At 39.5% G+C, this 25,940-nt stretch overlaps 1 protein-coding gene across 5 annotated transcripts in view; it reads left to right on the top strand.

Annotated features, from left to right (window-relative positions):
* Positions 1-3,877: 3,877 nt before the first annotated feature.
* Il1rap (interleukin 1 receptor accessory protein) overlaps positions 3,878-25,940 on the top strand; it is a 136,872-nt gene continuing 114,809 nt past the window's right edge. The window contains exon 1 of one of the 5 annotated variants that reach the window (XM_005342374.4): positions 3,878-4,314. The gene's annotated coding sequence lies outside the window, so the exon portion shown is untranslated. The remainder of the gene's footprint in view (positions 4,315-25,940) is intronic. The other 4 variants (XM_078043871.1, XM_021721417.3, XM_040270149.2 and 1 more) reach the window with 4 other exon arrangements.

Here is a 25,940-nt window from a genome sequence, read left to right on the forward strand (position 1 = left end):
TTAGGAGTTTAAGCTGGGGTGGGGCTGATAGCAGGCATGTGTTCTTTGGGAAGTTAAGCAGCTTTGCCTCAGAATCAAAACTTTGGAACCTCTAGATAAAATGACTCCCGACCTAAAATGGTGAATCTGATGCCAGTATTGATTTGATGCCAATAGTTTCTTGCAGAATCTGTGCAAATGGAAAGGAGATTGCTTGGTGAGGGATAAAAAAGAAAGAACTTGATTTTTGCCCAGTATGGTAGCACACACCTATAATCCCAGAGGCTCAGGAGGCTGAGGCAGGAGGATGGTTAGTTCAAAGCCAGCCTCAGCAACTTAGTGAGGCCCTACACAACTTAGCCAGATCCTGTCTCTAAATTAAAATATAAAACAGGACTGTGGATGTGGCTCAGTGTTCAAGGGATCCTGGGTTCAATCCCCAACCAACCAACAAAAAACCTTGATTTTGAGCATGTAAACTTCAGTATGTACACAAATCATCAATAAGGGTAATGAAGCTGGATTCAGGGGTGTAAGCCTATATACTGTACTCTGGAGACTAAGACAAGTTCAAGGCCAACCTGGGCAACTAAGTAAAAATCTGTCTCAAAAATAGACAATCAAAAGGACTGAGGATATATCTCTGTGGTACAATTCCAGTATACACACACACACACACACACATACATACACAAAAGGGAAAACACAGGAGACAATATGGTGTATACAGTCTGTGGTTTGAACTGCATATTTAAATTTGCAGGTCATTACCATATAGATATTTTACAAAGCTATGTATCTGGATACGATCCTGAGAGAGGATACATAATTACTCCAAAGACTCAACTCTGGGACATTACTGTCTTCAGGTATCATAAAGTAGGGAATCTAGCAAAAGAATATGATATGAAGTATCAGAAGAAATAGACATAAAACAAGCATTCCAGAAAGAACTAATGGATTGACTATGTAGAAGCTGCTAATAGGTCAAGTAAAATGATGACTGAAAATTGACCAGTGAATTTGTAAAAGTGGAAGTCATTATAAACCTTGATTATCAAGTGTTAGTGACAAAAAGTTTGATTGGATGGGGTTCAAAGAGCTAGCAAAACTTATAAAGATACCTAAGTGCCAAAAAAATGGGGGTGATATCAGAGGGAAGAGAGAAAAAATAATGCTTTTCTCAAATACATTGCTCAATTGCAAACAAGTTTTATCTAGTGTCTCCTACACACCCAGTACTGTTAGGTACTGGATAGCAATGAATTTGCAATTTCATTCATTTATTCATTCATGAAATAATTATTTTTTGAATGCTCATTATGTGACAGATACTTTAAACATTTTAAGTTGTTAATTGTTTTAGTAGTATTTTGATATTACAACAAATTTAAAAGATAAAACTATTACTATATTTTCATAATCCTAATGCATCAACATTTTTTTCACATTTCTTTCAACTGCTAGCCATATGTCTTCATAACTTTTACCCAACATTATTATGTTTTAAGCCCTTATCTTGATAGATATATTTCCATAATATGAAAATTTTAACAGCAAACTGGTTAACTAAGCATTTTCATTCCCATCATTTATACAATCTTCAAATTACAATATACTGTCATTATTTATTTATATGTCTTTTGTTTTCAGTAAACTATAAGTAGACTCTCAAAGCCCAGGACTACTTCTGATTCGATTTTGAACTCCCATCATCTGCCTGTTTTATAGGTAGCACAAAGGTTGTAGAGAAGTGTGTAAGAGCATGAATACTGACCACTTGAGGTCTCATTTTGACTTCTCCACTTGTAGGCTTGTAGCCTTGGACAATTTATTTACCTTCTCTCTATTTCACCTATAAAGTGAAGATAATAATAGTAGTCTACATGTTGTTGTGAGGGTTTAAGTGAGAATGTGGAAAGTCCTCATGATCTTGTCTATTACTTGGTAGATTCTGTGTACATGTGCTACATGAAATTCAAAAATTTGTGCCTGAGATATGCTTCATGAATGAATCATAAATCATTGAAGAATTTATTTTTGTTTCACACAGGTAACTTTTTGAATGTTTTTGGAGAATTTCTTCTTTTGATCAGAAACAGTGTGATGAGCATGTACCATGTACCCTATAGCCAAAGATAAATAATAATTTCTTGGGCTGAATTTTCCTAGGTGATATGAGTAAGTTAAACAACATGATATTTCTATAGTTTTGATTACATTATGGGAGTTAAGCTTCACCAGGGCAGGGGCAGAACCCGAGCCTTCAGCAAGACTGGCATCTACTAGCTCCCCTTTCACCTGAACTCACCTAGGTCCTTTTCTTCTTTTTACATCCCTTTTCTTCTGCTTAATTGCTTTCTATGGACTTCAAGTTCCATAATAAATAAATTAATATGTTTCAATTAGGTAGCTCTAGGAGTGGAGGGGTGGGAGAAAGTCAAGGATGTGAGGAGCAAGGCATTTGTGAAGAGACAAGTCAGTTTGGCAGATGCCTTGGTCAGAGAATGGGGGTAGAATTGGAAGGGCAAGACAGTCAGGATGAAATCCTATTGGAGTATCAAAGGTCACAACAGAAGGTTCTTAAATAAGAGTGTTGACTTAATGACAGCCATTATGAAGCTTCTCAGGATGATTGTACAAATGTTACCAGAATTTTAGGGCAAAGGCTCAGGTTTTGCGGGTTCTAATGGACTAGATTTAGCCACTCGTCCCAAGATGCCAAAGAGACATGCAGTGTGAAGGCAAGAAAAAGCTTTAATCAGTATAGCCACACTGAGAAGCCACACTTTGGTCAAGTGAACTAAGGACTGTCTTAAAGGGGATGACAAAGAACTTTGAGGTTTTATAGAAATGGGCAAGAAGGTAAGGGTTGGCAGGTTTGCATAGCCAACAAAGCAGGGGATTTTAAACAGGTGATGATCTGATTGATCCTTATCTCAGGACTGGTTCTCCAAAGCTCAGGGAAGTTTTATTGGATCAGGGGACAATTCTGTTCCCATCAGAGAAGATTGCTCCTGCTTAGGGGACAGTCTCAGTTTCTGATCGTGGGATAATTGCTACTGCGTAGGGGGACAAATTTCATCATGAGAGAAGTTTTTGGGGGACCTTATCATGGTGTAATTTGCCTGAAAGGCTTGCTGTTGCTTGGGGATAGTTTTTGTGTCTCTGGTTATGGAGATGTTTATCAATCAGACCTGTTAGAATCCAAGGTAATTGCAGGAGAAAATGACTCAGGAGACCTCAGGAGAGAAAGCAAAGATGCAAAATGAAGTCAGAGAAGGAAATAGTGTAGTTGGGTCAGAGCTGGGTCCACCTTTACAACTCCCATCCCCAGTGCATGTGTGTGTGTGTGTGTGTGTGTGTGTGTGTGTGTGTGTGTGTGTGTTGCAGCTGAAGTCTCTTGCTGAAAGCTGGAGAAATGAGAATGAATGCAATCGTTCTATTGGGATTATTTCGTTCTGTCACCAATTAGTTATTTCACTCATTCATTCAGCACACATGCACTGAGAGCGTATTTTGTTCCAGGTATGTCCTAGGCACTGATTATTTACCAGTGGACAATCCAGATGCAGTTCTGCTGTCATGACCGGTTGCTTCTTCACAAGACTGTCAGTTCTAGTAAAAGCTCTGGACTGCCGAGATGGCTTTTCTGTTTCTTCCTGTTGCTCTCTGTGTTTGGCACATGGTGGGCGCTCAAAAAGACTGTCATGGCCTTGCTCCCTAACAGTTAGATACATACAGACGGGAAGAAAAGTCAGGGTTGCCCCGACTTCAGCTGTGAGACCATAATTTTAAAAGAGCACATGTCTGCGCCTATGTGTACGGTGTATGTGCGTGCGCAGGGGGGCGGGGGGGTGGTAATCCTCCCGGAGCGCCGGGCACCGTGCCAGGCTGAGCTGCAGGAGGATGGCTCTCCTTTCCTCGCGCGCTCAGAACGGTCCAGGCAGTGGCTGGGCGCCTTAGGAAGGAGCACAGCCTCGCATCCGCCCGCAGGCGGACCCCTGCGCTGCTCCTCCTCGCAGCGGGCGGGACTGGCCCGCTGTGCCGCCCAGAAGCCGCAGGCTCGGGAAGCCCTGTACGCTGCTGGATTGCGAGCCAAGGCGGCGGGTGGAGCCTGATCCACGATATCGCGGCCAATCGCGCGGCGCCGGGGGAGGAGCCCCGAAGGGGGAAAAAGAAAGTGCGGCGGAAAGTAAGAGGCTCATTGGGGAAGACGGCCGGGATCCAGGTCCCCTGGGCTTCGCTTTGGCCCGGAGCACGGAGAGAATCAGTGCAGGGAGACCCTCCACCCATCCCACCCTTTTGCTGTGCCCGCTCAGCTTCCCAAGAAAGGTGAGTCTCGCGCTGCAGTGAGGACTGGTTTCATCCTGCCACAGAAACTCAGGGTAGATGGATTCTTAGAGATCGTCTCCTTCAATCCTCCTGTTTTACAGAAGGGAAAACTGAGACACAGGGCGAGGCAGAGGCCAGGGTAGATCACTCAGTGCGGTGGCGGGGATTCGAACCCTGCAGTTCAGAGCCCCATCTTTGCGTGTGTAGGGATTAAGTAACGCAGTCGTGGGATCCGTGCGTTTCTGTGCCCATTCTCAGCCCTTTGCGGGATCTACTCCGGTCTTCCTGCGCCTTGCTTGCTCCAGCGCGCAAATGTAAGCGATGAGCACTGGAGGCTGTGTGTCCCAGCATGCCCATTCAGTGTCACGTCGCTCTCAACCCCGAGCTATGACAGCTTGGGTAAAGGCTGCCAGCAGCCTCACTCTCTCCTTTACTGACCTGCTTTCTCGAAAAGATGCTCCTGCTAAGGATATCCCACAGGCTCTAGGCGAAGTTTCAGGGAGAGGGAAGGGACGCCTGGATGCTGGTGACCTCTTATGGTACTTCCAGTTCTCTCCCCAGTCCCGGCAGGGAGCGGAGCTGTTGGCCTTGTGGAGAATGAGATGTTCCTCCTTAAGGAACTGACTTCACGGAACCATGTCGCCCCTCCCTTTCCAGTTTGAAATACTGGGACGGAAATCAGGAGGCTAGAGTTAGAGAAAATCAAAACCACAAAAACAAACTTCTGCTGTTTCCTTAAAGATCCCATTCCCAACCTGTCTTTCCTCCACCACTGGTTGTGCAATTGTGAACCAGGACACCAGGGGAAGCATTTTCCTGCTCTGCTGTCAGATCCCAGGGTTAGTTACCAGCTGTAAAAAGAGGATTTGCCTGGTTTCCAGTTCTGCCATGTGTTAGCTGTCTGAACTTGGGTAAATTAGCCCATCTTTCTAATACTATTTTTCCCCACTCACCAAAATGGAGATTCTAATGGTCACCTTAGGGTAGTTGGGAGGATGAAATGGGGCAGGCAATTCAAGTTACATTTTGTTTTTAGCACAGTGGCTGACCTGGTACCTGGTCTATTTGAAACTGATGATAACTATTATAAATATTCTTGAATAATAATCCTGGAGACTTTGAGTTTTGAGACTGCTTTCTTATTACATTGAAGTGACTTTTTGTTTTTTAAATATGGAAATGTGATGTTTTCTTCTTCGGAATTAGAACAGTTCTGTTAAAGTACATCTTTCACATGTGACTTGGATCATGGATGCTTGATGTGGAATATAAAATTGATATTTCTTAGTGATATGAATTTTCTACTAGTTTTTAGGTTAAGGCTCAGGCCTGTGAACTGCCTTGATCTGAGGCATCTTTCATTGACAACGAGGGGCTTTAATTTAATGAGGGATAAAAAAGACCAGAGGAGGAAGTTGGAAGTCACAGCTGTAATAGACTGTGCTAAGCCTTCTATTCCTGCTCTCTTAGATCAGTCAAGCAACTTTATGTTATTCAGCTAATATTTGTGCAGGGATGCTACTAAATTCGTTCTCTTTTAGAGACTAACTTGCTTTATTTAAACACAAACACACACAGGCCTACACTGGTCTTCCTGTATTATTGCTATTTTAAAATTAAATAGCTTCTTTCATACATCTGTACCCTGCTCATGACAGTTGTTTTTATTTGATTCACACAATAATTCAGTTCTATCTATAGGCCACATCATAAGTCCCTGACTTTGGTATTTATAGTTGGTTGCCCTTCACAGTTCAAAATATTTATATGCAGTATTGATGAGTACCTGAGAATGGGTGTGGTACATCTTGAGAGAAGGTAAGAGTCCAGTGGTACCCACTCAGGTACCTCCCACACCAAACATTTGCAGAGGATGGAATCTCTTGCTTCTGTCAGCTTGTTCCGTGTGCATGCATTGTGATGAGCTGGCGGGGATACATCTGAATGTGTGCCTGAGAGACCAGGGACTTGTGGGGAAAAGCAAAATGTTCAAAATAAGGTCAGAAGAAGGGGATGGAAGGGAGATTGAAAACAAATTTCTTTTGGTTCTGATTCTTTGAAGAAAGGAAATCCAGTTATCCTTACTTCTTATACATATTATTATTTGTTGCTAGCAAAACCATATGTATATATATAGAACTTTAACATTTCCAAAGTACATTCCACATATATTACCTTCCTTGTTATTTGCAGTAGCCCTGGAGAAGGACATAGCAGGCATATTAATAGTACAAGGCACCCATGTTTTGTGATAAAACCTACTTGATTTCAAATTCTAGTTCTGGTACCAAAGTAGCTGGGTGATACTAGCAACTTATTTTACTATTTAGGGCTTCTATTTTACCCAATTCTAAAGTAGGATAAAATTGCTTACTCTAAGAATTTATGTGAAGATTAAATTCAGTGAAATAATGTCAAATATGTGTAGTGAATAGGTGCTCATTAAATGACACCTCTTCTTAGCTAGTCTTCATTTACTGAAAACTGGAATGAGACTCAAAAATGATAGGCTGCCATGGGTCACCTTGATGGGAAATTCCAGCTTTAGGAATATAGTTTATACCTTTTAGCTTCTAGTTTTCCTATAACACCCTGCTACATGTCCAATAAGATCTTGAGTACTTTACTTTAGTTGTTAGGTTACCTTATCTGGCTGGTGATTTCAGGGCATCCTTTTTGTCACAGAGTAGATATTTCTTTGCTAAGAGTACAATCCTTCAACATGACTTTGTAGAATTTAGTGGAGCTGACTCTCAGGAGAGAGAGTTTAAAGTGATGATCTCTAAGGCAACTTACTCATTTTCATTTGTTTGATGTGATGCCCCTTCAACTCTTAGGAGGAAGGATTACTATGAATATATAAAGTTCAGAATTATGTCTGATTTTTCTTTCTGTCCTGGGTGGTTTCTTCTCTCTGCAATCCTGTAATAGTTCAAAGACTGGTATTGAGAAACAAATGCCATGCATGGCCATAGCATCATTCAGCTCTTTCACAAATTCCATGGATAAAGAGTGGAATAGAGAGAACAATATGCAAATTTGAAAAAAAAAGCATCCTTTCCTGTTGATGTTAATCATTTGTTTGGAATCTCAGTCCTCCTTGCGGAAACTTATGGCTGCAGACTTCAGTAGGAAGATGAGCTGTTCTGTTTCTGGTCCAGGCAGTGGGGCCATTTATCTATAGAGACTCCTCACAGGTCATCAGGTTTGTCTCCTTTATAGCAAGCAGACAGGCTTGCAAATGCAGTCCTGGGAGAAATGTTTTTTTCCTTGCTTTTGGCATTTGGGAACATTTATTTATTTGCTTTTGCCAAGAAGTAGGTACATCTTACCTGGTGTTGTTAGGAAAGCAGAATGCGACTGGAGGAAATTGGAGGAGGAGACAGGGGGAAAGAGAGGTTATCTCCAGTGTACATACAATTTCATTTGTTGCTCAACTTCATTGGGCTTTTGCTGGTGACACAGATGTAGGTTCTGGTGAGTCACTGTTGCCTTGCCTGTGAAATATTAAAGAGAGCCACCTACTGTGCTCTTTGCCCATTTTGGAAATTGCTCTGTGGGGAAAGAAAAACCACCAAAGAATAAGAAGGTTACAAAACATTTGGTGTCTGACATGTTGGGGGATAAACTCAGGTTAACTTTTCATTTGCTCATTTTTATAAAACTTGGAGTGCATTGTTTATGCTGATGGGATAGATAGGATGCCCTTCTAGTTTGCATTTATTTCAACTTTCTCAGCTGCAGCGCTTTGAGTTCTCAACTCTGGCAGGTACCTGAGGCACTCTTCTAAAGGGATTATTCTCAGGCTCTGCAGTTAGGAAGTAGGAACGCTGGTGCCTCCTTAGAATCTTCAGTCTCTGTCTTTTCCAAAAGTCAGCATCTTTTCCATAGGAAGAATTTAATAAACACTAATTCTTTCTTCTGCCAGAAATTCCTTCAATTTATTAGTCTGTTAAATTATGGTCATCAAAATTTAATAGCTATTCTTTATTGAACTCCATCATGTTTGTGCTGAATGGTTTACATACATCGTCTTATTCAATCCTTGCAATACTTCTGTTTTTTTTATTTTAATTTTTTTTAGGAAACTGATGTTAATAGAAGTTAAGTAGCATGACCTATGTCACATAGCACAACCAAAGTATGATGCTGAGAATCATCAGTACATTTCATTTTAGAACTAGGAAGAAACTGAAATTGTCCTTTCTCTAGACTAGATCAGAGGACCTGGGCTAAGACCTCTGGCCCATGCCATCCACATCCTGCCATTCTAGTCCTGGTATTACTTTGTCTGTGACTGAGGAATCTCTATTTTGGGGCCTAAATGTGAGAGAGCTGAACTGGATGATCTCTAAGGTTATTCTGCAGTGCATTGTGTAGTTTTCTTTAAGATTCCTTTCAACCAAAATTCTGCAATCACATCTCTCTGCAAAAGTCAAAGTAAAGGGGGGAAATGGGACTAAAGAGGAAATATCCCTGTTTTTTTTTTTTTTTTTTTTGCCCAGGAGATGTATTTTCAAGCCAAACAGACCAAGGCAAGGGAAATTAGCATCCGTTGGTGCATGTACTCTTGTCATTTCATTTCAACACAAAGATATCTTTCACATATATATCATTGTCTGCCTTTTCCTGATGTAAGAACTGAGGCTCAGAGCAACCTACAGACTTGCTCAAGTTTATGCAATTAGTAAAGATTAGAACCTGTGTGTGCTTGAGTGCAAAACCCTTTGGTTCATTGTATTGTATTTTTAGCACCTGAGGACTTGTATAACTACAATCATAAATGCCCCCTCCCTGCATTCTTATGCCATATCTATTCAGGCTGTATCTTTTCTTTTCCTCTTTCCTTTCAGACATGCTGCTCAAATTCTTTGTTGATTTTTCTTAATTTATGGAACTGCCTTAAATGCTTATAACATCTTCTATCTCTAGGATGATATTTGTATGTGTGTGTGTATGTGTGTGTGTGTGTGTGTGTGTGTGTGTGTATGTGTGTGTAAGTAGTTTGTTCATGTCCTTGATTGGCACCTAAGTAGCTGAGGACATGGTTTATCCTGTCCTGTGTCCAGCCTAGTGCCTTGCACATACAAAGTACAAAACTGAATTGATAATGGATTCTTCCTAGGTCAGATCAGCCTCTGTCAAATAGGCCCAGAATTAGTTTTCTGATTTTTTCCCCTCTATTATATCATAAAACTAATTTTCTTAAAGGTTGACTCTATAGACAAATAAGATAATTTTAATTTCCTTTAATTTTCTGTTCACAAAATCAGACACATGATAAGGAGTTATAGAATCTAATAAGATTGTTCATTGCTGGCTCAATGATGGAAAAACACATTTATAACCTAATAATAAAGGATGTTTTGCAGCAAACACAGTGAAGGATGACACTGAAGTGCATGCTTGCATATATTGACAGTAAGGCCAATGTCAAGTGTCATAAATAAATTACCTGGAGAAAGTAGGAAGTTTCCATAGAAGAGAGCAGCTGCAAAAGGCTTCAATCTCAAGACTTTTAAAAGTAGTGAAGAATTCATTTTACTTGATATAATTGGCATCAGGTGAACATAAGGACAGATAACCTCTGATTTCAAGATTATGCCCCATGGGTGCTTGTGGCTCCCACCTGTCTGGCAATAAGTATTTATGATTACACTGGCTTCCTCCTTTACCACTCAATTCTAAAGGCAAAATATAAGATATCTGCATTTTTTTTTTAAATCAGTAGAATAGTTCCTTAAACTAGTATCATTAGAAGTTACAGTGACTTAAAATTGTGGCTCTGTGACATAGTTGGCTTTGACATCCCACTAACTAACCTCCCTGGGCTTGACTTTGGAAACATTATTTGGTCTGTCTCTGCCTTATTTTTAGCACCTGTAAAATGAGGATAATAAAATTCATTTCATCAGGCTTTTGGTAAGTGTCAGTCTAAATTATAACATTTGTTAAAAGCCTGGTGCTGGGGGATTTAAAACTTTATTATGATTAACAGCAATGATAATAATTCCATTGCAGGTCCAAATGAATACTGGCTTAGAGAATAAAAGGCCTAGTTCAAATAATAATAGTTTTTATTTATATAGAACTTGAAGCCTTGAAAATCTCAAAATCTTGCTATTATATACGCATGCACACTTTAAAAATATTACTTCATACTTTGTTACTCAGAGAGACTAAATATTTGTAGCAGGACTGAGTCTTAGATCCTGTCTTTCTAACACCAAGTTGGCATGGTCTAAGACCATGAATTTTCCCTCAGCCATTCAACTCACCAGCCCTGGTTCTGGTTGGTTGCATTTTTCTCTGTGCCTTCCTCACCTGTGAAATGAGGATGTGGACAGGATTCTTTCTCAGATAGTTGCTATGAATACATGACTGGTGAGCTCTGTCTTAGGAGATACCATGCAAGACTGAGAGCAGGGCTTCATTCCTTCCACATCCACAGGTCATGGCATGTGGAACAAGACATTGTAAGTCACAGATGCCTGGCAGTATCATTGGCTTCAGTGAGAATCACAGCTGAACACTGCATCAAGAGTCAGATGGGTAAAGATATCTTATCTGCCTTAGGGATGTGATTCTACCACATTTCTATAACCTGCAGAGCCCACCCCCTCCCCCACTCTGGAATCCAGATTTGGGGATGGGAAGAGAAAATAGACAGCTGGGTTAGGAAAATGTACATTTATGATTTTGGAAATGAAAGTGAAAATTTTGAAAAAAATAAAACAAGCTCTGTGTCACCATTAATCATAAAAGGATAAAATCTTTGGCTTTTATTTGGATTTCAGCATTATGAGTACAAATTTTCTGCTTTATTCTTCTGAGTTTTTAGTGCCCATGGAAGAAGCTTGGCTTTCATTGAAATATAGGAGATCTTTCACTTTATAGAAATGATAGAGACTCAAGAATCATAGTACATAGTAAATATTACTTTTTTAGAAGATTTGATCTCAGTTTTCCAATTACAGAGATGATGGGGACAGGGGATTGAATGATGGTGAATAGTAGGTAGTGAAAAATCGCTTGGCTTTGAATTTGGGATTGGATTTGAATCCTAGATACTGCTTGCTTAGGCTCTCCAGCCATATTCCCCTCAACTGTAAAATGGTAATAAGCATGTCCTATTTATCTCCCAGATATATAGATTAGACGGAGATTTCTTATGATGTTTAATTACTTTATTTAGTCTATTGTTTATTTTTTATTTCATGCCAACTAGAATACAAAATCTACAAGTCAGAGATATTTGATGTATTTACTAATGTATCCCAGGTGCCTAGAATAGTGCCTAGCAAATGGCAGATATCCAATGGATGAGTCAATGATGAATAAATAAATAAATGTATGGGTAGATATAAGTATGATTAATTATCCTCAAGAAGTAGAAATAAATACATGGAACTGGTTAAATAAATAATTTACATTGATGATATTGAAATATAATTTGATAGGTGTACTTATAGACACTTTTATATATAACCTTATACATATACAAATGTGTATGTAGGTGTATGTGTGCATATATGCGAAATGTTTAATTTTATACATTTAGAATATTGAAATGATAATATGTGTACGTGTAGACATGTGTGTGTATGTGTGTGTGTGTGTGTGTGTATATATATATATATATATACATATCTATCAATCTATATATCTATGTTTTGGAGTTATCTGAAACTACCTTAAGAAACAGAAATGCTGAAGTGATTGTTTATTGTTTAAATGCTATAGTTGTTGTTTAGAGAGTTTGGGAGGAAGGAAATATATGTATGTATATTTTCTGTTTATATATAATGTGGATGGACAGGTAAAGAGAAGAAAAACAAGTGATTTCATGATTAAGACATGGAAGACTGATTGAAACAACCAACACTGAAGAGATCTGTATTTTAGTTAAGGTGTTCAGGAAAGGATATCATAGAAGGTGCCAATTGAATGAGGAGAAAAGCCAGCAAAGGAGCCAGGGTGGACCTGAGGTCATGTCTGAGGTGGCTGGGTCTGGCTAAGAGGGTCAGAAGACTGGTAATAAGGTCCTGTGACAGGCAGGGGCTAGATCAGACTGGCCTTGCTGGCCAAGGTGAGAAGTCTGGATTTTGCATAATGTGTGACAGGCTGTCCCTGAGAGCACAGAAGCAGGATGGTGACCAGATTTAACACATCTGGAGCCTTGAACAGAGTGAAGGAAAATGGAGGAGCTTATTTATAAGAAAGGGAGATGGACGGCTCTGATCTCCTATGGGCTGCTATGAACAGATGAGAAAGACATCTTGGTTTCATTGATGTGTCATTCATAGCCTCTTGTACCCCTTAGACTGTCTCAAAGGGGAAAAAATAGGGAAATAGGAAAAACTGGATTCTTTTGGTTTTTCTGAAATGAGACTGTTCTTATTTCCAAATGCAATGAGTAGTGGAAGGGAATGTATGCACTATTGCTCAATTCAATTCAGCTGGAAATTTCACAGTTCCTGTGTAGGTGTTTTATATAATCAGTCCCCCAAAACATTGAACCTAGTTATTTCCTTATAAAACTTCAGCTACCAGTTTCTGAAATCTGAAGAGTGAGCAAATTCAATTCCATATAAGATCAATTTCTTCTTTCTGGCTCTACACATTTAAATGGTATCTAACCCTTCAATAAGTTGCTTGTAGGCCATCTCTCCATGAACTATTTATTGGTCTATGCACATGTATTCAGTCTTATATGTGGCCCTTCATAATGGGAGTGAAAAATAACTTGACAACCTATGACAAACCCCATTTCAAGTGCTTTATGTATATTAGCTTTGAAGTCTCAGGACAATCCTATGAGGTAGGTACAGTTGAAACCAACATATTAGAGAAGAGGAAACTGAGGCCCAAAAGCTGGAGTCCCCCATTTGAACTTGAGCAAGCTAAATTATTATGCCATTCTGCTCTTTGATTTTAAGAAGTGATCCTACATATTTATTCATCTCTCTTTGTCCCACTTACTTCATAGTGTTTTATTTGAAGGAATAGTTCAATAAGTGTATTTAATCAGTGAATGAACATGTGCCCTTTAGTCTCAGGTGGTATCATTTCATAAGCATTTAGTGGTAAAAGCATGGGCTTTCTACTGAGACAACCTGGGCAGGCAAATGCCTCTCCCTACTTTTGGGATATGGTCAAATTACTTAACATCTCAACCTGCTTCCTCATCTGTGTTCTTGGCACAGAGAGAGGGCTGTTGTGAGGATTAAATAAAATATGCATATAAAGTACTTAGCACAGTGCCTGGAACATAATTAGTACTCAGTCCATTTGAGCCCTTTTTATTACTTTTTTGAACTAAAATAACCTCCCCAAACATGCTTATAGTTATATACGCAGGCAGTTTTTCTAGTTGTGCTTGTTTTATTAACTTGCCTTTAAAAATCAAAGCCAAAGATCCAATCATAATCAGTGATGTTAATTTTGTTCCAGGGCCCATTCTGGCACATTGCCCAAAGCAAAGCATGCACTGTGGATGCTAAAAGGCCCTCTTATAGGAAGAACAGCCAGTCCTGGGGAACTGCACGGGAGCAAAAGGTGTTGTGTGACTGCCCTGTCTCTTCCCCTCAAAACATCTGATACACCTGCAGGCAGCACTTGCAATCCTGCCCATTCATCTCCCCAGCCCATCTGCCTGGCTGGAAAGTTATTTTGTATTCCAGCATTGGCCCCCGAGCATCCTGGGTGACAAGAGAAATGCAGGAGAATACCAACAATTTGCCCCAGATAACATTAAATAAGAGTAATTCACAGAACTGGCTGTAAGTTTAGGACCAGATATTGATCGAAGGCTTCTTGTGACCCGGAGCTGTGCTGAGTGTGTTATTTTCATTGTCTCATTTAATCATTACTGCATCCCTATGCAAATTTTAAATTTTAGTTGTAAATTTAATTTACAACTAAAGAAAAACAGAAGTGCCAGTGTTGTTGCCTCCATGAGTGCATTGGGGGCTGTGATGATAAAATCAAATATGTTTTTCTGTCTTGCCACATTTTTCTTCCAAAACAAATTGTGCAGGGTTGCAGTACCTTTGGAATCTCCAGGGACCTCCCCTGCAGTGAAGACATGTTTGGCAGAGAAATGAGACAAAGGTTGTATGAGGGAGTCCAGAAACTTCATTCCATTTGACAGTTTGTTTTGCTCTGGACGAAGGTAGTAACAATGAACTGAGTCCTGTATGCATTTGTTTCCTTCTTTGTAAGAAATCACTGCGGTGCTTATTGGTGGTCTTACTTCATTTTCTGCTGTTTTAACAAAATACCTGGGACTGGGTAACTGATGAAGAATAGAGTTCATTTCTAACAGTTCTGGAGGCTGGGAAGTCCAAGGTCAAGTGACTCTCATCGGGAAAGGCCATCTTGCTGCATTATCCTAAGGCAGATGGTGGAAAGTCAAGAAGGCACACATATTCTCAAAAGAAAAGGGGCTGAACTGACATTTTTATCAGGAACCCACTCCCTGGATAACTAATCCACTCCCACTGTAAGGGCATTAATCCACTGAAGGGCAAGGTGCTCATGACTTCATCACCTCTCAGCGGTCCCACCCTTCAGTGCTGTTGCGCCTGCGCTTATACACATGCAAGAGACACAGAGAGATGGGGGAGGGGGAGAGAGAGAGAGAGAAAGAGAGGGGTGGGGGAGAGGATGGTGCCTGATTCATAGTTGGAACTCATACATATTTTAAAATGAGTGCATGAGGAAATAAATATTCCTTGGGCTTTCTTTTTTTTTTTCCCTCTCTGAGAATGGAAGGTGCTGTGGGATAATTAAAAATGGTGAAATTTCCAATGTACGCCTTTCTTTTTAAAGTTTTACTTTCAAAATTATCTCAGAAGGAGATTATTTTAAATTATGTGGCATTACTTAATCTTGGTTATTCAGGACAGTTTGTTGGAGTGGACTGTAATTCCTTTAGAATTTATTGAGGTGAGATCATTTACCCATATAACAAATGGCTGCAGACTGGTATACTTTTACATTTATGCAATCTGATTTTCATAAATTTTCTTTTCTTCTCCTTCTTACTGTCTGCTAGTTCTTGCTTTCAGCTCACCTTTTTCTAGCAGTTTTCTTCCCATTCCCTGTACAGGGAATGGTTTCTACTTTACTGTAGACTAGGAATCCAGGCAACAAATTTGCTAGAACTATGTGTGTGATAAGAATAAAAGGTGTAGAAAGTAGACTACAGAGATTCTTCTCTGAGTGAGGGGAACAAAAAGGTGTGGTGGTAGCTCTAAAACCTGGCTTCATATAAATCAGGTGATATCTTACATTGTAGTGTTGGTTTTCAGTTACATGTGTTAGTAAAAAGGGACCAGTGACAGGGACAATTCCTTTGCTCTTTTGGACAGTAGCATTTTCTGAGAACTTTACATAGGTAAAGCATTGGTGAGATACAGAGATTAGAAAATCACACAAACCCAGCCTTTGCAGAGTAAGTTTATAGATGGTTATGAGTGATAAGATACATAAGGGGGTTTATAATACAATGTATTTAATATTTGAAATAGTGTAAGAGTATCTAGTGCAAGTTTTAAAAATATATAATAAAGAATTTGGTATTTTAAGAAGAGAGACAACAACTGTGTAGCTCAGGAAGCGGTTTATGAGCAAGTCCCATTTTGAAGGGAGTCTTGAAGTGATGGGCAGGAATGGACATGAAATAGTTGGTGAGGAGTGGTATGTGAGTGAGGGTCTAACTAGGGGAGCAGAAATAAATGGATGGATAATATGGATGCTGTGGAATTTGGGATTCATCAGAGAGAGAACTACAATTGTGGGAAAAGAAGAGCAATTAAACATCCAGAAGGAGAAGTTTGGAGATCAGAGGAAAATCATTAATCATAGACCCTGAGAAAGAGCTGGTGAAGAGGTCTGAGGAAGGCTGTTTTTTCTGTGGTCAGCAGACAGGCAGTAAGAAAAGTTGGATATGATGTAGAAGAGAGCAATGTTCAATCCATGAGAACAAATTATAGACCTCTGCTGCCCCTCACTGTATGGTGTGGGTGATCTGCCCAGGGGTCTGGTGCATGAGGCTGTGGAATATTTCACCTGCCTGGCCTCAGACTTGGAGACATTGGACAGGGAGATCTGGCAAGGTTGGAAGAACAGTGGACGTGGCTACTACCACCAAGGAAGAGAGCCAGCAATCAGAAATGGTGTGCATTAACTGCAGGAGTATCTAGGGCCTGGAGAGGCCCTCTGAAGGCCAGCCCTAACTTGAAACCATTGGGAATAAGAATTCTGGGAAGTGTAATCCCAGTTTAACTTCATGGACCTTGTTAAAAATCCCCACCAAGGACAAGTGTGGTGGCCCACAGCTGTAATACCAGCAGCTCAGGAGGCTAAGGTAGAAAGATAACAAGTTCAAAGCCAGCTTCAGCAACTTATCGAGGCCCTGTCTAAAAAAAAAAAAAAAAAAAAAAAAATCACCATCAACTTATATTCCAGCTAAGGCAGTAAAACTAAAACATAGAGAGAGGAAAGCAGGGCCTTCTTTGGGTAGGACCCAGTTTAACTGAGAGATGGCCTATGAGCAAAGGAATCACTAAAGATCAGACTCTAAAACTTGGGATATAGTTCATTGGAGGAGCACTTTCCTAATATTTGCAAGGCTGTGTATTCAGTCCCCAGCACCAGTAAAGAAAAAAAAAAAGTGAGCTGTGTCATTCAGTACCTTAAATATCCTTTTGAGAAATTTTTGCTTTATTCTGTAAGGCAAGGAGAACCACTGAATATGCTTGAGCAAAGGAGGGGCATTATCAGATTTGTGTTTTAGACAGATCTGGTATTGGTGAGAAAATGTTGCAGATTAGAGAGGGAATAGATGGGACAACTCGTGGGAATTCTATCATAATAACCCAGGGGAAAATTTTGCATTCCTAGAGCTCTATTCTGTCCTCACCAAGGGTGGTGATCCAGAGTCATCAGAAGAGGTTGTTCAAGACCATTCTTGGAATTAAAATGCCAGTGGACATTGCAAGCCAAGGCTGGAATGCCCTTGTGATGTGGCTAGATAATTCCTTAAAATTCCCTAATAATTTTGCTTCTAGTGTGTGAAGAACAAGAGGAAATATATAAGCAATTGGAACAGTGAGTTAAATGAAGTTGGCTCATGTACTCACATCAGTGTCATTTGAGGGAAGGCAAGGTCCTATAAAGATAAAGATACTTATTTCCCTTAGTAAGACTTTGGGCTTTACTGAGTGATAGTCAGGGTATTCCTTGTGTTTGTCCAAGAGCCCAACAATTTATGAATTGCTTTTCTTGTCACTAGATTTGATAACAGCTCTGTAAGGTCAGTTTGTTGTGAATTATTATAAATGAGAAAACAGAAGCTCAGAGGTTGAAATGACCATCAAGAGGCCACTTAGTCCTGGATGATCAAGAGAGCTCACTGGAATTCTGTCTATTCAATGGGCACCTTTCAATCACTCACCTTCCACTTCACTGTGCACCATTGCCTGGTTATCTTCTTGGGACACCTCTTCGGTCATGCTATGTTCCTGTTCTAAATCCGTCTATGGGTTTTGGACTTCATTACATGTAAGGTCTCTTTTCACCCAGGCAGCAGGTGTCTGGTGATCTGGGTGATACAGTTCTTGCTCTTTTGATTCTTCAGCCCAGTGCAGTATTTTTACTGCCTTCGATCAAACTCAAGGTGAAGAGGAAAGTGTCCTTTACAAAAAACATACCTGAGTACCTTAACATCTCTAGGAAGTGCACACATTTTGAATTAGGCTGTTCTCTGTCTTCCCTGTCAGCACTTACCAGCACACATTCCTGCATATTTAAAAGCCTTATCTTCAGCCCTCCTGCCTCTCAGGACACAGCTGAACTCCTTCACTTGTCTTGACTTATTTAAACCACAGGCTCACATCCCATGCTGTATTGCCTCAGATTTCAACAGCCTGTAGCAAGTGACTAAAACACCTGTAACCACCTTTTGCTGCACCCAGGCAGTGTTTTGTCCTCTTAAGAGGCACCCCTAAGGCAAATAAAAATGAGGTAACTACTGCAGGACTTTACTTTGGGGACTCCAGGATTTTTGTTGCTAATGATGTAGAGGCATTGAAAAATGGAGCTTTTGCAGATGTTAAATGGAATATGTGTGATGGTTCTCAGGGAATACTAGATCGCTGGGGTCAAGAGGACTAAAACTCTGGCTTTTACAGTAGGCCTTTGAGGAATCTACCATTTTTAGAATCAGCTGAACCTGTTCCTAGCTGGCATAGCTGGCATTCTGACTTCTCGTCCAATGAGCTCTTTCTCTTATCTTGTTTCTCACCTGAGAATGGATCTTCTTATTGCTCCCTTCCAGGTATTTGGATTTTCTACTTCCTTGTTCTTGCTACAAGGAAAAGTATATAGGGAAAAGTTTAAGAGACTCAAAGGTTAGTCTTCTAAAATAAGACAAAAATAATAATAGCTAACCACTTTGAGTGTTTATGCTGTGCCAGGTGTTGTGTAAAATTGTTTTACATAACTCTCTTACCTAACTCCATGAAGGGTTTACTGACCCTCTTCACCAATAGGGACACTGAGATTCAGTGTGGTAAAGTAGCATGCTCAGATAGGGAGAAGGATTTGGGCCCATGTCTGTGACTGTAAAACCCACAATGAAACAGGATGCTTTGCCTAGTTGTGCTGAGGCTTGCCTTGTTGTCTCATGGCTCCTGTCTAATTTGCTTACATGTACAGCTGAGCATCTTGTAACAGGTGTTTAGTTACTACCTGATTTGTCTGACAATTCTCTGGAAACCCATCTTGGACTAATTCAGCATCATTGGCTATTTGAGTTTCTCGCCTCTTATTGCTTCCTTTCCTCCTTTTCCAATTTCCTTTTAAGTTCAAACACATAGGAGATACCTTAATTAGTTGATGACCATTGTCCCTTTTTAAATGGTATTTTCATTTCCTCAATATATTTTTTCTCACTTCGAGGGTTAGAGAGGTGAGTAGGGAAACATGTGCTTTTCACTGGTCCTAAGGATCCACATAGACGTGGAACTTCTGCTTTCAAATACCGACGACACCACTGGATTAAATGCCCAAAGGTGTCTGAGGAAGATGGGGCCACTTGACCAATTTGGCTCTAGAGATCTCAACCAGGACAAAGTAGATCAAAATTATAGAGGACCAGAATCTAGCTCAACATCTTGACACATTTATTACAGTTGGGACCATATGAAAACGGGACTTGAAATGAATTCACCACCACTAGAGATATTTAAAAAGGGCCTAGACATCCACTTGGCAAGGATGTTACAGGGAGACTTGAATATTGGAAAAAGGAGTTTGAATTAAACTGACATTTAAGTATCTTTCCGGCCTTGAGACCCTGTCTTGAATTCACTTAGAAACTTTATATTGGGAATAAAGGTTTCCCCTTGTTATAATTAACACCAAGTAGTGATGTCGCCTCCTCACTCCCCCCCTGCGCTTCCCCCTTCTGAACAACTGCTCGATTTAAGAAGGGGACTTAGGCTGAGGAAGGATGTGGTTCCTTCCCTCTTGGCAGCACTCTGTGTCAGAATGGAGGACTTGTGTCTGGGCCTGGCATGGTTCCCTCCTCGGTCCCTCTTACCAGCCCAGTCGTGTCTGGGACCAGAGCACGTGGGAGGTGCACATCCGTGTAGAAAAACCTCCCACTGGCTGCCAGCGCTGGGTTGGTTTTTTTTTTTTTTTTAATTTCCAAAGGAATGCAGTGTTACCTAGGGCAAACCTCTTGAAGGAAAGATGATACACCCCCAAACAAGTTCAAGGCAGACTAGACAAGCCTCCCCTGGAAAATATTCCCTTTGTAGTTGGAAGCATATGAAAAAGATTCTTTAAAAAATGGTTTCTTCTTGCTATTTCAAAGGACAGTAGCTTGCAGGCCAGAATGTCAGGAGTACATACTCCCTCCCCCCCCCCCCCCACCGGACCCAATCCTTTTCTATCTTCTTCCCTTTTTTTTTCTTTTAAATTAATTTATTATTAATCTGAAAGCTCTGTTGTTTAAAAGTGATAGTCCTTTGATTTAATGTCGGGATCGAGACAGTTCATTGGTTCTCCAAGGAAGGAATGTTGCAAGGATAGGAAGTGGTCAGCAGCTGATTTATAATCTTGAATGTGACAGAATTAAAGAAAGGAAGACTGGCAGTGGGTTCTACTGGTCAGGGCAACAACTAAGAGTGGACAGTGCTTTTTAATTAAATAAGGTGATCTTTCCTCTCAGGAAGTACAGAGGCTTAAAAATTAATCTTCAATCCGGTTCAGTTTTTTAAATGAAATGTTATAGCACAGTATGTTATGCTCAAATCTATCATGTTTGGATATCTCAAACTATGAAGTTTTATTCCTTGTAGGGAGACTTCAGAAAGTACTAGATATCTTCAGTCAAGTCAGTTCAACTGTCCCTAGAAAATAGATGTTGACAACTTCATAGCTGTAGGAAATCCATAGAGATCCGATCAAACACTGCCTGTAGGACGTTTGGCCAAGATTTCCCATATACACCATAAATCTTCACCAAAGTCATGGGAAGAACAGCAGCTTCAGCTCCTTTAGCAGCCTGTTTATTGCTTCTGGACCCAAGGAGTTGTCTTGATATGGGACCATTCCCTGTTTAGCCATGACTCTTTTCCTGGATATTAATGATATTTTTCTTTCCTTGGATGGATATTAATGATATTTTTTAGGGACAGTGATATTTCTTAGTGGCCTTTCAGAGTTAGGAGACAGCATGGCTTCATCAGAGAAAGGCCTAAACTGAGAATCAAAAGACTTTTTTTTTTTTTTTTTAACATTTCCAATAACAAGTTATCGACTCAAGAAAGTCACCCCTTCTTTCTGGGCTTCAGTTTCCCAATAATGTCCTGGATAACATTATTGATTTATAAGTTCCTTTCTGATTTTCTAGAGGTTATCTTGATAAGAAAGTAGATAAAGTGTGAGAGAATTAAAAGAAAACACTAGCAAATTCAGGGTGAGGTTTGGTGAAAGAATTCACTGTTTAAACACTTCTCAGGAAGTCTTTGCTGCAACAAAGTTCCCTGTGGATCTAGGAAACATTGAGACTCTGAGGAAAATCTGTCTTTTTAGCATACTGCAGGGTATATGAGTACGTGCTATTTGTCTCATTTCTCTTTGCTGGGAGCTGACTAGAAACATGGATTTTATCACAATATATCTTCATATAAAACTTCTATTTTCTAAAAAAAAAAAAAAAAGAACTCAATAATGAGTAAATTCTAGGTCATAGGCCATTATGGAAAGTTAAGGTTTTAGTCCCTGATTAGCAATTTTGCAATCCTGGAGTGGCCACAAGTACAGAGGCATAAAAATCACATATTCTGTGTTATAGCTCTGATTATTTCCAGTAAGTACTGACCTCAGAACGCTCTTGTTATCTTCGGTGCTTTTGTTTTTCTGTCAGTTCAGTGAAGTGGTTGATGCAAAGTCTTCCACAGGTCTCCTGTGATCAAGGATCTCTTTGTCACTCTTTTGATAGGCTGTCTTTCTAAAATATATTCTATATTTCACTGCTATCTTATAGCAAGTATCCTGAGAAATTATACTTTCATTCATAATACAGGGCCATGATTTTGAACATCTATTATTTCTCACTGCACATAATGATGACCCTAGGACCTACTGAAATATGTAGGACTGATACTAAGTAGCTCTTGGTCCCCACATGGATAACTCCCTATGTTTTTATTTATTTATTTTTTGTTTCCTTTTAAAGCCTTAACTTTCTTCCTCCCATCAATATGCCTGCTAATAAAAAGTGTTTGCCTTCCATCCAAATTTGCTACTTCTCTGCTTTGACATAAGAACTCAGTTAACTGGAGTGTTTGAATGAGGATATGAGGATCTATACCCTAAGTGAAGTTGATCATTTCTTTTTTTTTAAGTTGATGCATCCTAGTTGTCATTTAGAGCTCTGGTTTGCCTACATGTTGGTTTTGGACATTTATTTGATAATTGATACTGTCCAATAATTCTTTTAACTGTTGAGGTCGATTCTATTGGTTTCACCTCCCTCTTGTTCAGATGTTCATCTTCTTGAGTAATAGACTCATTTCAGGTTCTTGCTGTGATCTTCTGGGACCCTATTGATTTTTGAGTCTAAATAAAAATGACCGGAAGTCTAAGTGTGGTATAAAAAAGACAAAAGTTTTGAAAATAATCAAAATGCATCCATAGGGAAATGGCTAGATTCTCTATGGTATAGCTGGATAATATAATCATATTTAGGCACTGAAAGGAATGAAATATAATTACATGAACTGGTCCAGAAGAATGTAAATGCTTTTTTGTTAAGTAAAAGAAGCCAGACGTAGCTCCATACGTGATTCACTTTTTGTAAATGAAGAGCAAAAAATGGCAAAGTCTGTTTCTGGTAGTTAACACGTAATTATGTTGGGAGTAGGATTGGATGAATGCTAAAGGGAGAGAATAGTACATAATGTTTTTACCTCCTACCTAATATGATTTTTTTTAAAAGAGGAATAATTTCCCCTAACTTTTTAATGAAAGTTTTCAAAGTTGAAAATATGACAGTGAACATGTATGTCCCCACTACCGAGATTCCATTGCTAACATTATGAAATCCTTGCTTCATCATGTGTCTCAGCATGAACGTGTCTATGCCTGATCTTCATGTGTGCACCTGTGTTTTCAGATGTGTTTACTTATTTAAGGAATGAACCTGGAGCCTTTTGCTAAATGAGACTCATTGCCTATCCCAAATAATGTCAGAGGGAGAGCTTTGACTGATTCACAAAGACACAGAAACAAGTACTGCCAGACGGTTTATTAGCTGTCTTTACTTTAGATACCTTTTCTCTTCTTTATTATTGGTAGTGTTGGCACCAGAGACAGGGAACTTGCCTGTTAGGGTTTGGCATTTGCTAGAGTTTCCTGGTCATCCCGGGAGTCCTCTGTCTCCTGCCACATCATATCGCCTCTACTCTGACTTTACATAGAGCCAACTGTGCAAAAGCCTGTGCACTCTTTTTTTTTTTTAATTTATTTTTTAATTGTTGATGGACCTTTATTTTATTCACATGTGGTGCTGAGAATCGAACCCAGTGCCTCACACATGCTAGGCATAACCACAGCCACTTCTTCAGTTTGTAACCTTATGAAACACTCTGGAAACATTCAGGTTTTGAGAGAAAATACAAATGCTTTGTGGTGCCACTGAGCCACTGCTTGGTTTTAGGGTGTGGAGTCCTGAACCTTTCAAGGAACTTGGGACAGGCCATATTTTGTTTTGGTTCTAAATAGTATCATTTGAAGAAAGGTTATTCATTTGAGGATGGGTTGTAATTAGCTAATCACTATTGATTGGAGAATAATGATAACAGTAATAAATATCAAAAAAGTGAAATATGAATAACTTTAGGCCAGATCAAAATTCTAGGCTCTTTTATTTTGCATAATTCATTTGAACTGTTGGAATTTGCCTTTCTTGTTCGTGATCAGATGTTCCTTCCACCTACACAAAAAAAGTAGAGTCAAACTCATATAAAATCTGTATCGTTTTTTTCCCTGGCATATCACCCTTAGCCATTTTCCCATAATTCTTTGCCTACTCCTCTGCAGATTATACTCATCAGATTTCTCACTTTCCTTTAAATACCCCATTCACTTTTCTGCATTCAGAATTTTGCTCAAGTTATTTTCTCTTTCTGGAAATCCTTCTTTTCCCTTCCCTCCTTTTCTCTTCACTCCCTGCTGTCCCTTGTCCCCACCTGACACACAGACGCACACTCTGGTACATCTGCCTCTCTCTCTGTTTAGACATGGGGTCTTCTTTATGATACCTTCCAAAGCTATCAGCTAGAAGGAATCTCTTCTCTTCTAACTGAGCATGGCAGGGCCTTCTCACTGTGTGGTCTGTGCATCTGTCCAGTGGCAGCCTCCAAGGGTTGCGTGGAAATGCAGACACTTGAGTCTTGCCCTGGAGTCAGAGAATGTGGATTCTCATTATACCCTGATACACAGAGAATCTTTATGTGCTTCACTGTTTGAGAAACACTTTCTTAGAGCAGGTTTCCAACTTTGCCTTTCACTAGATTGCTTTTGTGTCAGTGGATTCTAAAAGACCACGTCTTGTGATCGGAAACTCCATCTTCAGCTTTTGTCTGCAAGGCAGGTTGGAGAGCTTTGTACACAGAAGGGGCCCTAAATGTGTGCTGATGAAAGAAAACCTGTGCTTTCAATGAGGGCACAGAGGGGCTCACATATTATCTCGGTTTCTTCCTCTTACTTCTTTGAGAAAAGCCACACTGATAGGATATGGAGAATGTGAGCCCTCAGTAGCTCACTGTCCAAGAATTGTGTTTAAAACATAGAAACACATCTTGAATAAAGACTTTATTGGCAGGGTTGTATCTGCATCACTCATGATCGTGATTTTGTTCCAGGAATTGGAAGCCTGGTCACAAGGTCAGCGTAAGACCCAGAATCAGACTTTGGTGCTTCTGATCTCAGCAAAATAGCATTGCTTTAGTTGATTACATTTCATTTTTAAATACTTGACAAGGCAGAGGCCTCGTGATTTTAAAGGTTTTTTTCTGCCTCCTATTCCAGTGTGTCTTCAGATTCGTTCTCCCAATGTCCCCATCTTCTCCACTTTCCCTGGCATCACCATTTCTTACTGCCAGTTACTTCTGTCTTCTCTTTTGGTCTCTACAGACTGCTTTTTTAGTTTTCTTAGTTATGCCACTAGAACTGAACAGTCAACTCTTCTGTATTGTTTTATTCTGGTGTTTTCCCTAATCACTCAACAAATGTTCAGTGTAATTAATACTCACAATGAATCTAAATAAATATAATAAACAAATATAGCAAATAAAATAATAAATATAGGAATGAAGTAGATTAAATAAATATGAATAGAATGAAATAAATATGAATATATGATTATGAACAAATTAAAATAAAAAATAATGAAATGGATGGCTATTTGACTTATAAAAGAACAAACCCAGCAGAGGTTTGCCATCTTTTTTGTGCTATTGTAAACAGATCATGAACATGTGATGCCTGCCACATCCATTTCTTTAATATTACTAAGATTACAAAATTGAATACTTCGTTCTACTTTTATCCATGACATTTTTAGAAGATACATTTTAGATCTGTTCTCTGCCTGTGGCATTGGAAAGGATTAGAAATCAGCAAAACAAAACTTATTATTTTGCTTTAACAACCTTCAAGATTTGCACAATGAAATGGAAAAGATAACGTGTGTACATATAACCAAAAAACAAGATAGAAGGGACCAATACTTACAAACATATGTTTTATAAAGTCTTTGTTTAGAGATCCAGGAGGTAGCCAATATGAAAGATGTGGCAGGCAGGTTATTAGGATGTTCTTTCCTCTCTGCCATCCTCCCTTCTTTCTAGTAAAAGTCCACTTTATACCTTAACTTCTCTTTTTTTTTTTTTTTTCCTTTGTGGGTGGATATCTGTATGATGTCTATTCTGAAGTCTATAGCTTCAAAAACGCACAATTCCTTTTTTTAAAAAATTCATTTTACAAACCCTATTTATGAGCCTTTCTGCAAAGGAGATTTTTTCTGTCCTGCCTGTACAATTAGC

This window comes from Ictidomys tridecemlineatus, chromosome 3, assembly GCF_052094955.1.
Source record: "Ictidomys tridecemlineatus isolate mIctTri1 chromosome 3, mIctTri1.hap1, whole genome shotgun sequence".
Taxonomy (NCBI): Eukaryota; Metazoa; Chordata; class Mammalia; order Rodentia; family Sciuridae; genus Ictidomys; species Ictidomys tridecemlineatus.